This window comes from Apium graveolens, chromosome 3 (genome assembly GCF_009905375.1).
Source record: "Apium graveolens cultivar Ventura chromosome 3, ASM990537v1, whole genome shotgun sequence".
Lineage (NCBI taxonomy): Eukaryota > Viridiplantae > Streptophyta > Magnoliopsida > Apiales > Apiaceae > Apium > Apium graveolens.
Genome location: NC_133649.1, coordinates 74,723,184 through 74,738,617, shown reverse-complemented (window position 1 = coordinate 74,738,617; position 15,434 = coordinate 74,723,184).

Here is a 15,434-nt window from a genome sequence, read left to right as displayed (position 1 = left end):
CACTCTAATACCTACTTATATGTGTTTATCAAAAGATTTTGAGAAGTATTGGTGAGATTTATCAAAGGAACAAGTAGTATATTAAGAGAGAAAAGAGAGCCGAGAGATAGAGAGAGAGATAGAGTAGCCGAGAGAGAGAGAGTGAAAAAGAAAGAGAGAAAAGAGAGAATGGTGTGCACGGGGAAAAAAGAAAAGGAAGGGGGGGATGAGTTTATAAATAATAAGGATAAGTGCAATTTAGTACTTCTCTAATTCCCTTTTTAAATTGATTTTCCTTTCTCTTTTTACTCCCATAGAATATTGGTGAAATAATAAATATATTTCTCTCAGAAAGTTGAAAATTATAGCGATTGACAATTTTAAAACGTAGATCTCGAAATTAGCTTTTCAACCATTACTCATAATAAGATTTTGAGCGAACGGTTGATTTTATATGATTTTCGTAAGTTCGTGCTAATAATAGCATTTTATCACATAAAAATCAATTTAAAATGCAACGACCATCAAATAAATCCGTTCATCATTTTTAAAAAGTCTCTAGGACTATTATGAAGATAACAGAATAAATCCCATGCTTTTATCTTACTCAGATAATTTTATAAAAATACGCGAAGGTTAAATAAACCTTTATTTAAATCAAATAATTCCCTTAAATCCATAAAAATGTCAACAGATCACGTAATCATGCATACAGACAAGTAAGCACACATAAGAACACATCTCTACTCATGTCTGATCATAAAATTTATCTTTCTTTAATATTATTCCCTTTTACGCGTTCCGGGTCACGTTCTACCTGACGGCCCAACGCTCAGCGTTTCAATTACGCTTCTCGATATCGACCGACACGTCACTAGGACGAAATACTTTACTTACACATTTCATTCACATAATAACACATACTTCATATTTTAAATATGTTAACCCTTTTTTAGGACGGGTTCCGTTCTATCTGACGGCCCGACAACACAGCTTAGCTCCTAAGCTGACTCTTTAAATTGGAACGCTTTTATTTACGCTCCTAGATTCTAATATACAGTAACGACGATTAACCAACACTTAATCACATAATCATAATTACTTCACATAAATCTTACTTTATTCACTTAATTACGTCACAAAATTCTCAGTCGTCACACATATGGTAGTAACCCAATCAAATCCCCTTCAATTCAATTGGAGGTTCCCACTGTAAGTGGAGGACAACACTCTGTCAAAACCACAGAGCAATCTGTGAGCTACACTGTGACCCTGCTCACAGGTGTTTCTGATGATTTATTCACCTCAAAATCTTAAATTGGTATTCACGCTTCTGATGAAATGAGTATGATTAGACCTATATAGATTACCCCTAATCATATGATCACAGATAACTCTTCTCAGTCACCTCTTATTTCTGTAAGTCAAACAACAAATTGAGCCTTTTATGTGAGAATGAGAGAAAATATTGAGAGAAAAACAGAAAATAAGATAGGCAGGATCCTTCCTGGCAAAAGGAGAGGTAGATGAGTGTCTGGATTTAGTAATCCTTGTGAGGAAACTCTGACTCTCAAAAGTCATGAGAATGGTGCAGTGAGAAGTAGTGAGACTACTTATTCAAAAGAACAGAGAGTTTAGGACCTTTGTTACTAACAGACTTCTTTTGCAGAACTAAGTGAAACTCATATTCTACTTGATAAACTCATCACCACAGATGTAACTGAAGCTTGAAGCTGCAGACAGTGTTCTAAATGGCCAATGACAGCAGCTTAGACAATGTACATCTAGATGGATCTTTCTACCTAGAGATAATGTTAAAAATGGGGATAATATGTCTAAATGCCAAAACAGCTGATGGATGTTGCCAGATAATAAAATTATATTCTTCATAGGGGGAGAAGAATAAATCTAAATGCAACTCGCAAAAGAAGACCAGATGGGGAGATTAAATTCTGACCAAATGGGGAGATTAAATTCTGCATTTAGCTAGAGTTTTGACATCATCAATCAGAACTTGTGCATAATTCCATAATGAACAAGTTGGGGGAGATTGTAATATATAAGTGATGATGTCAAAGATCATTGGAGATAACAATATCATTAGTGTCTCTGATCAAAGTATGAAGCAAGCTAGATGGACATCTGATCTTAGGAGGAGATTAATGAACTGCTATTTTTGGTAATCACTTAAACTTGGGGCCAGCCCTAAGTAAGTTATATTGTTATCTTAATTTGTATTTTGTACTTGTAACACTTAAAGTCTGTAAAAATGCAAAGGAGCAGACTGAAGTCTTTTTCCTGAAATGATATCAAACCTAAGGATTATATCTGGAAGAAGATCAAGAAGATCATGCCTCAGAAGAATTTTAAAGAAACTTGGAGTTGAATAAATCTGTTTGGAGAAAAATACTCTAAGTCAAGATCTCTACAAGTCAAAGATTTAATGTTATAGAGAAGTCATTCGAGAACTCCAGAATGGCTTATTGAGAAGTCAGGATAGCTACTAGAGAACTTACGAAGATATCGACAAGCCAAATTGAAGAACTGAAGATTGGAGATATCGACGAGTCATTCCTTCACTAGAGAACTCAGAGTTATCGACAATTCTACATTCAGTAGAGAACTCTGAGTTATCGATAAGTCAAGTTCCACTAGAGAACTCAGAAATATCGATAAGTCAAAATTCTCTAGAGAACTCTGAGATATCGGCAAGGTGAATTTGACTAAAGAACTCTGAGATATCGACAAGTCAATAAGCCACAAGAGATCTAAGAGTTATCGATAAGTCAAAGTGAAGATGTGAAGACTAGAGTTATCGATAAGAGTTATTGAAAATGTCTTGGGAAGTGATTTATCAGGACCAACTGATGGTGTGGATGAGCTTTTGATGGATGTAAAAGGACATGGTCCTTCTTGGCTTGTAGGGAGAACTGTCACACCTGTCAAAGGTTCTAGCCTGACGAAATCAAAAATCAGTGACTTGACAGAAAAGATTAGGGAAGAAGTTGCTGCAGAATTGGAAGAAAAGATGAAGCAGCAAAAAGAAGAAGTTGACGCAAAGATGAACAAGAAGCAGGAAAACTTTAATTGGGCGCTGAAAAAACTAGGTAAAGCAAACCCTAGCCTCAATGTCAATATGGCAGAGCTATGCGCCACAATTTCAAGTGACCACGATGATGGCACTCTTGTTACCATGGCCACTCCTATTACCGGAGGTGGTTCTACCTAGTCAGAAGCGTTCTAGAAGCATTATCGTTCTACTTTGTTTTTCTCAGTACTACGATGTTTAGATTTTGAAGTGTGTAACTTTAACTTGTTAATACTTTCGCTTTTGTTTTATGGTTGGTTGTTAATTGGTGGTATGGGGATGGTAGTATGGTGATGGTGAAGGTAGTGGTGTTTATTTGGGATAACTGATGCTATGGTTGGTAGACAATGTTGATTGTGTTGGTTTTAAGACTATGGTCTTATTTATGGGCATGCCTATTTGCAAATAGTTCCTTGTAATATTTTTTGTAAAAGCTTTGCGATAGATCTTTTATAGTGTTGCTAATAATCAGTCAAAATGTGTTACAAAAAATATTTAAAAAAATATATAAAACCATTTAAAAAAACGTTGCGAAAGGGTTGCATCATTACCCCACATGTGGGCCCCACAATATTATACTGAAAGCCCAAATTTTTTTTATAATATATTAGTGATGTTGTCAAAGATCACTGGAGATAACAATATCATTAGTGTCTTTGATCAAAGTATGAAGCAAGCCAGATGGACATCTAATCTAAGGAGGAGATTAATGAACTGTTATTTTTGGTAATCAGTTAAACTTGGGGCCATCCCTAACTAAGTTGTATTGTTATCTTAATTTATATTTTGTACTTGTAACACTTAAAGTCTGTAAAAATGTAAAGGAGCAAACTGGAGTCTTTTTCCTGAAACAGTATCAAGCCTAAGGATTCTATCTGGAAGAAGATCAAGAAGATCATGCCTCAGAAGAATTTTGAAGAAGCTTGAAGAATTTTGAAGAAGTTTGGAGTTGAATAAATCTGTTTGGAGAAAAATACCCTAAGTCAAGATCTCTACAAGTCACAGATTTAATGTTATAGAGAAGTCATTCGAGAACTCCATAATGGCTTATCGAGAAGTCAGGATAACTACTAGAGAACTCAAGAAGATATCGACAAGCCAAATTGAAGAACTAAAGATTGGAGATATCGACAAGTCATTCCTTTACTAGAGAACTTGAAGTTATCGACAAGTCTACATTCAGTAGAGAACTATGAGTTATCGATAAGTCAAGTTCCACTAGAGAACTTATAGATATCAATAAGTCAAAATTCACTAGAGAATTCTGAGATATCGACAAGGTGAATTTGACTAAAGAACTCTGAGATATCGACAAGTCAAGAAGCCACTAGAGAACTAAGAGTTACCGATAAGTCAAAGTGAAGATGTGAAGACTAGAGATCTCGACAAGCCTAAAATCTCTTATAGAGAACTGAAGACCTCTACAAGCCAAACTAAACATAGAATACTAGAGAGCTCGATAAGTCAGTATACTTATCGAGATGTCAAGTGTTTTATAAACCTAAACTGGAGATCTCGAGGTACAATCTCAAAGTACAAAATTGTAGATCAGTTGAATATCCAAGATAAACAATCAACAAATAATCCAACAGCTGGATTGACAAGTCTACAAAAAGCAGTTTGAAGAATGTGCAAGATTAATGGCAAAGATTAACTGACAGAGGAAGATTAAAGTGAACACGGGATGCTAAAGATATGCTAAGCCAAAAATGGAAGATCTGATTTTCTATAAATAGAAATGATAAGTGATAGTTTAGAAAAGCTAATAGAATGTTTTATTATCCACTGTGTAAACCAGCAGTTAACTAAGTTATAAAGTTAACACTGGTCCTTTAGTCAGATGTAACAATTTAGATCAAATTTCTTGTAACATTCTCAAGAAGAAGCTAAGCTCTTTATCAACTAAGAGCCTAAAAATTTTGTAGCAGAACAGTCTTAATTTTAATATAAAATTAAGTGAGGTTTAAAGATCTGTGTTCTTTATTTTTCTGCAAGTTTAATCTCTGCATGAACACATCTCACTACAAGAATTAATTTACTTTGTTCAACCATAAAAATTCAAGAAAAGCTCAAAAACAGTAAAACACATTCACCCCCCTCTTTGTGTTATTCATTTCCTAACAATTTTCTATAACAGATAAGCAGGGGTTGCAATAGGGTGTGTCGGGGTTGCAAAAAAGTGCTTTCCCAACGGCTAAAATTGCAACGCAAAAAAAGTGTTGTTATAGCATTTTTTGTCCTGTAGCAACGGTTTTTTGGCCTTTAGTAACGGTTTCTTGGAGTTGCAGAATCCAATGTATGGCGTAGTGACTTCTCGATAGACTTCTTGACATTTCTTGATATGTGACTTCTTGACATTTGACTTAGAACATTTTTCAATCTACAACATTATTAGTCATCAAGCTGTTTATCTTCATTCTGAGACATGATCAGGCTTTATCTTTTTTCAGAGATTTATTTCTAGCTTGTTGGCTGTTTACTGAAAAATACTCTAATTTAGTCTATTCAAACAATTTTATAGACTGAAGAGATATCATGATAGATTACATAAAATTCCAAGTCATCTAAGTCTTAGGATTGTCAATGTGACTTAGTCTTGTTATGTTAAGGCATGTCTTGCACAACAAGATAATTCGTTCATCGATGTAATGACATTGAAATTAGATAAAATAAAAATACTATTTATTTTGATTAAACCAAATTATACTATTGATCGAGGTTAAAATAGATTTTAAATCAAAATAAGTACAATCAGTTGAATTTAGTCGGTGTAATGGAATTCGGGTTAAAATAAAATAATAAATACTAATGATTCGACTAAAATTTATACAGTGTACTTGTAATTCGTCGCGTAATAATTACATGTAGCTAAATATATTTTTTACTATTCATCCAGGCTAAAAATTTATAAAACTAATCCAAGGTTAAACAAAATTAAAATCAAAATAAAATCAAATCAACTAAAATAAATAATATGTATGATTAATCAGAGGTAAATAAAAGTATATATTTTTCCAGCCTTAAACAAAACTAAAATCAAACTAAATATAATTACAGTAAAACCTCGATAAATTAATATCTTTGGGACCATGAAAAATTATTAATTAATCATAATATTAATATATTGATAAATTAATAATTTATTAATTTATCGATATATTAATAATTTATTAATTTATCGAGATATATTATTTAAAATTTTATAACATATACAATTCTAAGAATAATAATTTATTTTCATCTATTGAATACTTAAAATAACATTAAGAAATATTTTTGAATTTAAGTAAATTGAAAGGATTCACTTATTTAATTAGATTACGTAATGTCCCGAAGTTCTCAAAATGGTTCAAGTCAGGGCCCTATCTTTTCTAGACCAGACTTGGTCTTATTTACCATAACAATAAAAGGGACCTTATTTAACTAAGTACATAGTTGGAGTCAGTCTCACGAAAAGATGTCCTTAAATCAACAATTACATTATGTATTTCCTCTTGTAACATGAACATAGTATGTCAGAGCTCCATAATGCATTAAGAAAGATTCAAGATGAAGTACAAGGCGACATCAATTTTCAAAAGAAGTAGGTTAAAATTGAGCATTACTATAAAAGTGCATCCTAGAGATCTATAATTTTGATGTAATATGTAATTATTAATTTATATATTATATGTACTAATAAAAAAATATTATCTTATAAATTTAGTGAATTATTAATTTAGCATAAAGGGCTCGGCTCGGGGTTACAAGAAATTATTAATTTAACGAGGTTATTAATTTATCAAGTATTAATTTATCGAGGTTTAACTGTAGTTAGATTTGATCAGTATAATTGGGGTCTCGGGATAAAAAAAATTAAGATATAAAACTAAAGAGATTCATATACTATTGAACAGGGATATAAGTTATCATTTAAATTAAAAAATAACTACATTTCGTAAACACGCATTAATAACAATAATACTATATATTTCAATTAGTAATATTATTATTTTTTCAAATTTAAATATCTATAAATAAAAGAATTAAATTATATTCTTATTATATAATATGCATAACGGGTATCTTATCTAAGGTAGTTATGGTCCATGTACTATCAATTTAATATGGACCGTTAGATCTTTTTGCAAATGTACGTGCATTTGTATAATTACTATCAAATCATATCACATAAAAAAATTCGAATGAACAAATTTCACATCTTGTGAGTTGTAATTCAACTTATATTTAAAAAATTACACGATATTACAAAAAAAATCGTGCATCGCACAATTTCTAACCTAGTATAATATAAATTGTTGTGCAACACGTGCCTTAATATAACAAGAATAAGTCATATTGACAAACCTAATATTAAATTGACTTGTATTCTTTAAGTATGTAAGAATGTTAAAGAAGACTATACTGAAATATTTTTCAGTAAACAACCAACAAGTTAGGAATAAATCTCTTGAAGAAGATCAAACATGATCATGGCTTAGATTGTGTATATATATATAGCTTGTGAAGAATAATGTTGTAGATTGAAAAATGTTTTAAGTCAAATATCGAGAAGTCATAGATCAAGAAATATCGAGAAATATATCGAGAACTACTCAAGCTTATCGAGAAGTCAAGTTAAGCTATAGAGAAGTCCGTTGTGGATATGTTGTGGGCTTGATGATTTCATTAACAAAATACCTTAGTAAATTTTACTTAGTGAAAAATGTAGCACTCGACGGATAAGGAATATAGTCCCGACGGATGACTCAATATAGTCCCGACGGATGATAATCAATTATCCATCAAGTGAGTAGCTTATGTAATAATGAGTCTGTAGCACATTTCTGTATACACCTTGTTTAGATTCTGTAGTAGCACTCAAGACATGTTGACTTTAATTAGATATGCAGAATAGGTTGATTAATTGTACATAGATGATGTCTTGTAATTCTGTATAAATGAAATGAAGTCAAGTGCCAGATTGCTACCCAATGGATAAACAACAATGCCACTCGACGGATGATCAACTAGGCAACCCGACGGATGATCATGTACCTGACGGATAATCAATTCAAACATCAGTTGATAATGACAACACAGTCACATGCGTCGAGTGTATGCAAAAGGAATGTGGAAGCCTATTCAACTGGGTTTTAGAGAACAAAGAAGCATTGCCATTTCCATGCTATTATGAAGATATTCAAAGATGCTGGAATAGAGTAATGAAGCAGCATAGTATTAGACTTGATAGGTTTTGTTTTATTATCTTGTCTTATTATTTTGTAATCTTGGTCATATATAAATCAAGAAGTAGCAAATAGAACAACAAGAACACTAAACAAGAAATTCTAAGAGAAACATTTGTAAGCTGTATTTTTAGCATTTCTCTAGAAACTTAGTTGTTCATATTTGTAAGCAGCTGTGAGCAAATCTTGCTACACAGAGTTCTCTTGATATAATATATCTCTGGTGGATACATTCAAATGCACCAAAAAGTTTTTAAAGACTTGTGTTTTTAATTACATGTGTTTTGATTCATTTCAAGTTATTATTCCGCACTTTGCAAATCAATTCACACAAAAAGAGTTCCATTCAACCCCCTTCTGTAATTCTTGTTGCATTGTTAGGGACTAACAATTGGTATCAGAACAAGCTCTTGATAAATAAAGAGTTTAAAGATCACAACAAAACAGCAAGATGAACAAGAAGGATGTTGGAGTCAAGATTCCTTTTCTGGATAAAGATAATTACCATCATTGGAAGGTAAAAATGCATCTCCATTTACTTTCTAAAGATGAGGCCTATGTTGATTACATAGAGAGAGGCCCTCATGTACCAATGAGAGCTGCAACTGGAAATGATCCATCAGTCCCCAAGCCAAGGCATGAATGGTCTGATCCTGATATTGAACAAGTCAGGAAAGATAAGAAGACCATGAATATCCTGTTCAATGGAGTTGATGGTGACATGTTTGACAACTTCATCAATTGCAAAACTGCCAAGGAAGTTTGGGATACTATACAGATTATCTGTGATGGCACTGAGAAAGTAAGGGAAAATAAGATGCAGCTACTTATTTAGCAATATGAGCATTTTCATAGTGAAGAAAGTGAGTCTCTCACTGACATCTTTAGTAGGTTTCAAAAACTACTAAATGCTCTGAAGTTGCATGGAAGGGTCTATCAGATAAAAGACTCCAATCTTAAGTTCCCTAGATCTCTTCCAAAGGAATGGAAACCTATGACAGTCTCATTGAGAAACTCTCAAGATTACAAGGAGTTTACTTTGGAGAGACTGTATAGCATCCTGAAAACTTATGAGCTTGAAATAGAGCAAGATGAGAGGATGGATAGAGGAAAGAAGAAAGAAGGATCCATTGCACTAGTTGCTGAGTTAGAGAAAGAGAAGGAAATGAAGATGGAAGCTGTTGAATCAACTTCAAAGGTCTGTGAAAACAAGGGCAAGGGGCTGGTAGCAGAAAATGAAGATTCTTTGAGCCAAGATGACATGGAAGATATTGATGAACATCTAGCATTTCTTTCTAGAAGATTTGCCAAGCTCAAGTTCAAGAAGAACTTTGGAGTAGCTAAGCCAAATAGAAACATGGTGGATAACTCAAAATTCAAATGTTTCAAATGTGGCTTAGCATGGCACTTTTCCAGTGAGTGTAGAAAGTCAGATTCCAGCAAAAAGAAGTTTGAGACTGTGGATTATAAACAGAGATACTTTGAGTTGCTCAAACAAAAGGAAAGGGCTTTCATTACACAAGAAAATGACTAGACAGCAGATGGTCTGAATGAGGATGAGGATGTCAGCTATGTCAATCTAGCCCTAATGGCCAAGTCTGATGAAACAGAGACAAGTTCTTCAAGTAATCAGGTAATCACCACTAACCTTGCACATTTATCTAAAGCTGAGTGTAATGATGCAATAAATGACATGTCTACAGAATTATATCATTTGTGTGTTACACTTAAGTCTCTTACTAAGGAAAATGCTAAAATCAAATAAAACAATTTATTTTTAAGTGAGAGGAACAATGTGCTAGAGTCTCAGTACATTGAATTTGAAAAATGGGGAATTGAGTGTAAAATTGCTAAGGATAAATTAACTGAGTCCTTGAAGAAAGAAGAGATCTTGAAGAAGCAGCTTGAACGAGAACAGGAGGTGATTAAGGCATGAAAAACATCTAGAGATGTTCATGCTCAAATCCCCAAAGTTCAAGGTATTGAGTCCTTTTGTGATGCAGCCTGGAAGAAGAATAAGGAGAAGCTGGAATCCAATCCGGTTGAAGGATTGCTAACAGATGTAGACTCGACGGATGATGAGGGTCATCCGTCGGATAACAAAAAGGGTTATCCGTCGAGTGATATAAATCCTCATCCGTCGACTGTGAGCAAATCTGTGAGTAAAGTCAAACTTACCAAGTTAAATGAGAAATATGGATCAGTTTCCAAGAATTTTGTTCCAGGAGAATCCAGTCAAGTAAAGAAGGAGAAAAAGGCTAAAGTTGGTCATATGACTGTCAAGCAATTGAGTGACAGACTGGAAAAGATTGAGGTTAAAACAGAGGCTAAAAGGAAAAATAATAGAAATGGTAAAGTAGGAATTAACAAGCATAACAATTACACACCTGATAAATATGCTCCAAGAAAAATCTGTGTCAAGTGTGGTAGTATAAATCATTTGTCTGTTAATTGCAAAACTGCCATGCCTACTTCCATATTTGTGCCACCTCATTTTCCCAACATGAATGCCATGCCTTCTATGCCTATGAATGCTATGTCTACGCAGAATATGAATGCTCAGTTTGCTAAAATGCCATTTGCACCTAATCATTATTATGTTGCATTTAGTATGCCACAAATGCCATTTAGCATGCCTTACTGGAATAACATGTTTACTAATATCATGCCATTCCCTGTTAATCAAAATATGCATGATAATTCTGCTGTAATGAATGGTTTTAAAGGTCCAACTCAAATGACTAACGATGAATCTGATATCCCCAAGTCAAATGAGATCAAACCTAAGAAAGAGAAAAAGAAAGCTAACAAGGCAGGACCCAATGAAATTTGGGTACCAAAATCAACTTGATTTGATTTTGATGTGTGCAGGGAAACAGAAAGAATCTATGGTACTTGGATAGTGGTTTTTCAAGACACATGACTAGTGATTCTACCCTGCTCACAGAATTCAAGGTGAGAGCTAGCCCAAGTATTACTTTTGGAGATGACAGCAAGGGTTATACTGTGGGATATGGCTTGATTTCAAAAGACAATGTCATCATTGAGGAGGTTGCCTTAGTGGATGGTCTCAAGCACAATTTGTTGAGTATCAGCCAGCTTTGTGATAAAGGCAATTCAGTAACCTTCAGCTCAGAAGCCTGTGTTGTGACTAACAAGAGGAGCAACAAAGTGGTTCTCACTGGTGTGAGAAAAGGAAATATGTACCTAGCTGACTTCAACTCATCAAATGCAGAATCTATTAATTGTCTTCTCAGCAAAGCAAGTCATGATGAAAGTTGGTTATGGCACAAGAAGCTATCCCATCTAAACTTCAAGACCATGAATGAACTAGTAAAGAAAGAACTGGTTAGAAGCATTCCTCAAGTGGAGTTTTCTAAGGATGGACTGTGTGATGCTTGCCAGAAGGGAAAGCAAATTAAAACATCATTCAGAAAGAAGCTTGATTCAACAATTGAAGAACCTTTGCAACTGCTACACACGGATTTGTTTGGACCAGTCAATGTGTTGTCCATCTCAAGGAAAATATTTTGCCTAGTAATTGTAGATGATTTCTCAAAGTTCTCTTGGACATATTTCCTAAAGTCTAAAGATGAGGCTAGTGAAATCACCATCAATCACATAAAGCAAGTCAATAATCATCCTGATCTCAAAGTTAGAAGAATCAGGAGTGACAATGGAACTGAGTTCAAGAATTCTGTTATGAGAGCATTTTATGAAGAAAATGGGTTTTTGCATGAATTTCCAGCAGCAAGAACTCCACAACAAAATGGAGTAGTAGAAAGGAAGAAAAGATCACTTATTGAAGCTGTCAGGACAATGCTTGAAGAATCTAAATTACCAACATATTTTTAGGCTGAAGCTATAAATACTGCATGCTACACTCAAAATATTTCTCTGATTAATCAAGCAAAATACATGACTCCCTATCGATTGTTCAAGAACAAGAAGCCAACTCTAAATTTTCTTCATGTCTTTGGCTACAAATGTTATATCTTGAGAAATCAAACTGATCAGAATGGGAAGTTTGATGCTAAAGCATATGAAGGAATTTTTGTTGGATATGTTGTTGGTAAAGCATATAGAGTCTATAATCTAAGAACCAACATTGTTGTGGAATCAATACATGTTGTGTTTGATGATAAAAAGATTGAAGGACTGCAAGATGGAGATTACCATGAGAGCCTCAAATTTGACAATGTGGAGATGGTTAGTGATGACAGTGATGATGAAAGTGATCAAGAAACAGTATCAAAGGATAATGCAGAAAAATCTACTACCAATGAAGCACAAAATTCAACATCTATCGAGTTGCATAATGCTTCATCCGTCGGGAGATAATCTGCTTTATCCGTCGGGAGACAACCAGCCTCATCCGTCAGTACTCAAAATTCACCATCTGTCGGGTCATCAAAAGAAGCTGGAAGTCAGAATAGATCACTTATAGAAAGCTCCCCTTTCTCAAATCAAAGATCCATTAACTCAGGGGGAGTTTCTAATAATCAAAACTCAATCACACATCAAGACAACAATGAGGCCTCTTCATCTAGAGCTAATCTACCTCAATAAAGGAAATGGATAAAAGATCACCCCTTTGAGCTCATCATTGGTGATATATCTTCTAGAGTTCAAACAAAAAAAGCAACTCAAGAAGAATGTCTATACAGCAGCTTTCTTTCTAAGAAAGAACCAAAGAAGGTAGAAGAAGTTTTGTTGGATCTTGATTGGATTTTAGTTATGCAGGAGGAGCTAAATTAATTTGAGAGGAATAAGGTATGGAAGCTGGTGCCCAAGCCTAAAGGAAAGAATCCAATTGACACCAAATGGGTATTCAGTAACAAGATTGATGAAAATGGCATAGTAGTCAGGAACAAAGCTAGATTGGTTGCTAAGGACTATTGTCAACAAGAAGGAATAGATTTTGATGAAACATTTGCTCCTGTTGCAAGACTTGAAGCCATCAGAATCTTCTTAGCTTATGCAACCCATGCTAATTTTAAAGTCTATCAAATGGATGTCAAAAGTGCATTTCTGAATGGAGATTTGGAGGAGGAAGTCTATGTGAGTCAGCCTCCTGGTTTTGAAGATCCAAATTTTCCAGAATATGTTTACTATCTTTTGAAAGCACTTTATGGACTGAAGCAAGCACCTAGAGCCTGGTATGACACTTTGTCAAAGTTTCTTTGAGAGAATCACTTCACTAGAGGTACTGTAGACAAAACTTTTTTTTTTAGAAATGTTAGTGGCTCTAGTATACTTGTTCAAATTTATGTAGATGACATTATTTTTGGCTCTATAGATGAAAAACTTTGCAAAAAGTTTGCCAAATTTATGCAAAGTAAGTATGAAATGAGTAGGATGGGAGAACTAACTTACTTTCTTGGTTTGCAAGTTAAGCAAGTTAGTGATGGAATATTCATTAGTCAAACTAAATACATTTATGATCTTTTAAAGAAGTTTGATCTAATGGATTGCACATCTGCAAAAACTCTCATGGCCACTGCAACTAAGCTTGAATTAAACACTACTAAAAAGTCTGTGGATATCTCAAGTTATAGGGGCATGGTTGGCTCACTTCTGTACTTAACAGCTAGTAGGCCAGATATAATGTTTGCTACATGTTTGTGTGCTAGATTTCAGGCTGATCCTAGAGAATCTCACTTAGTAGCTATTAAGAGAATTTTCAGATATCTCAAGGGAACACCAAAACTTGGCATTTGGTACCCTAGAGATTCTGGTTTTGATCTAACTGGTTATTCAGATACAGATTATGCAGGTTGTAGAATTGATAGAAAAAGTACAATAGGAACCTGTCAATTTCTAGGAAACAAGCTTGTGTCCTGGTTCAGTAAAAAGCAAAATTCAGTTTCTACTTCTACAGCGGAAGCTGAATATATTGCTGCTGGCAGTTGCTGTGCACAGATTTTGTGGATGAAAAACCAATTGCTAGACTATGGTCTGCAAGTGGAAAGAATTCCCATTTTCTGTGATAACACAAGTGCAATTGCCATCACTGAAAATCCAGTACAACATTCAAGAACAAAGCACATAGACATCAAGTACCACTTCATAAGGGAACATGTAATGAATGGTACTGTGGAACTACATTTTGTTCCAAGTGAAAAGCAGCTTGCAGATATATTTACCAAGCCACTGGATGAATCCACCTTTTCAAGGTTGGTAAGTGAGTTAGGTATGCTAAATTACTCTTAAATCTTTTCAGATAATTTTCAAGTTATAATGCAGCCAGAAATTTAATTGGTTTTACAGTCTTTGATGAAATTTTGGCTAAGTCAAAATTTACATCTCGACGGATGATCATTATCCATCGAGTTTGATCATCCGTCGGTATATGTTTTATTAATAAAATCAAATACTTATATGTAATATTTTATGACTCGACGGATAACTGATTTATCCCCATCCGTTGAATTGTCTGAATCTTAGTCGTTAATTCCTTGAACTTTATCCATCGAGTATACTTACAGTTTATAAGTATAACACGACGGATAATTGAAGGAATTTTTACAGTTTATTTTTAAACGGCTATTTTGGGCAATTCTTATTGGTTACTTTATTTTACTTTATTATTTTTGACAGTTATTTTTGAGATAGTATAAAAGCTTAATTCATTTCCATTACTTTTCTTTTATCATTCTCAAATCATCTGCTCTAAATTCTCTCTTTCTCAAAAGCAATTATCATCTCTATCTCTGCAATTTTCACTCTCTAACAATGGCACCAGTCGTCAAGATCATGTCACAAACTGGATTCATCTATGAGAAGAACAACTTTATGGCTCTAGTAAACAAGGGGATTCAACAGTCTGGTGACTACCACAAAATGATGGATTTTATGAAGAACTGCAAACTCAACTATGCCATGCTAGAATCACCCACCATCTTCTATGAGGTTGTTGAGGAAATGTGGTCAACTACTGTGTACAACTCAACTGATAAGACCATCACACTCACTATTAAAGATAAAAAATTATGTATTAACAGTGATGTTGTTAAAGCATGTTTCAAAATTCCTGATAATACTGTAACTTCACCACACATGGACACTGACATTGTTAATATGCTTAACTTCATGAACTATGCACTCTCTATTTCTAAGTTAAGTGAAATTAGGAGGTT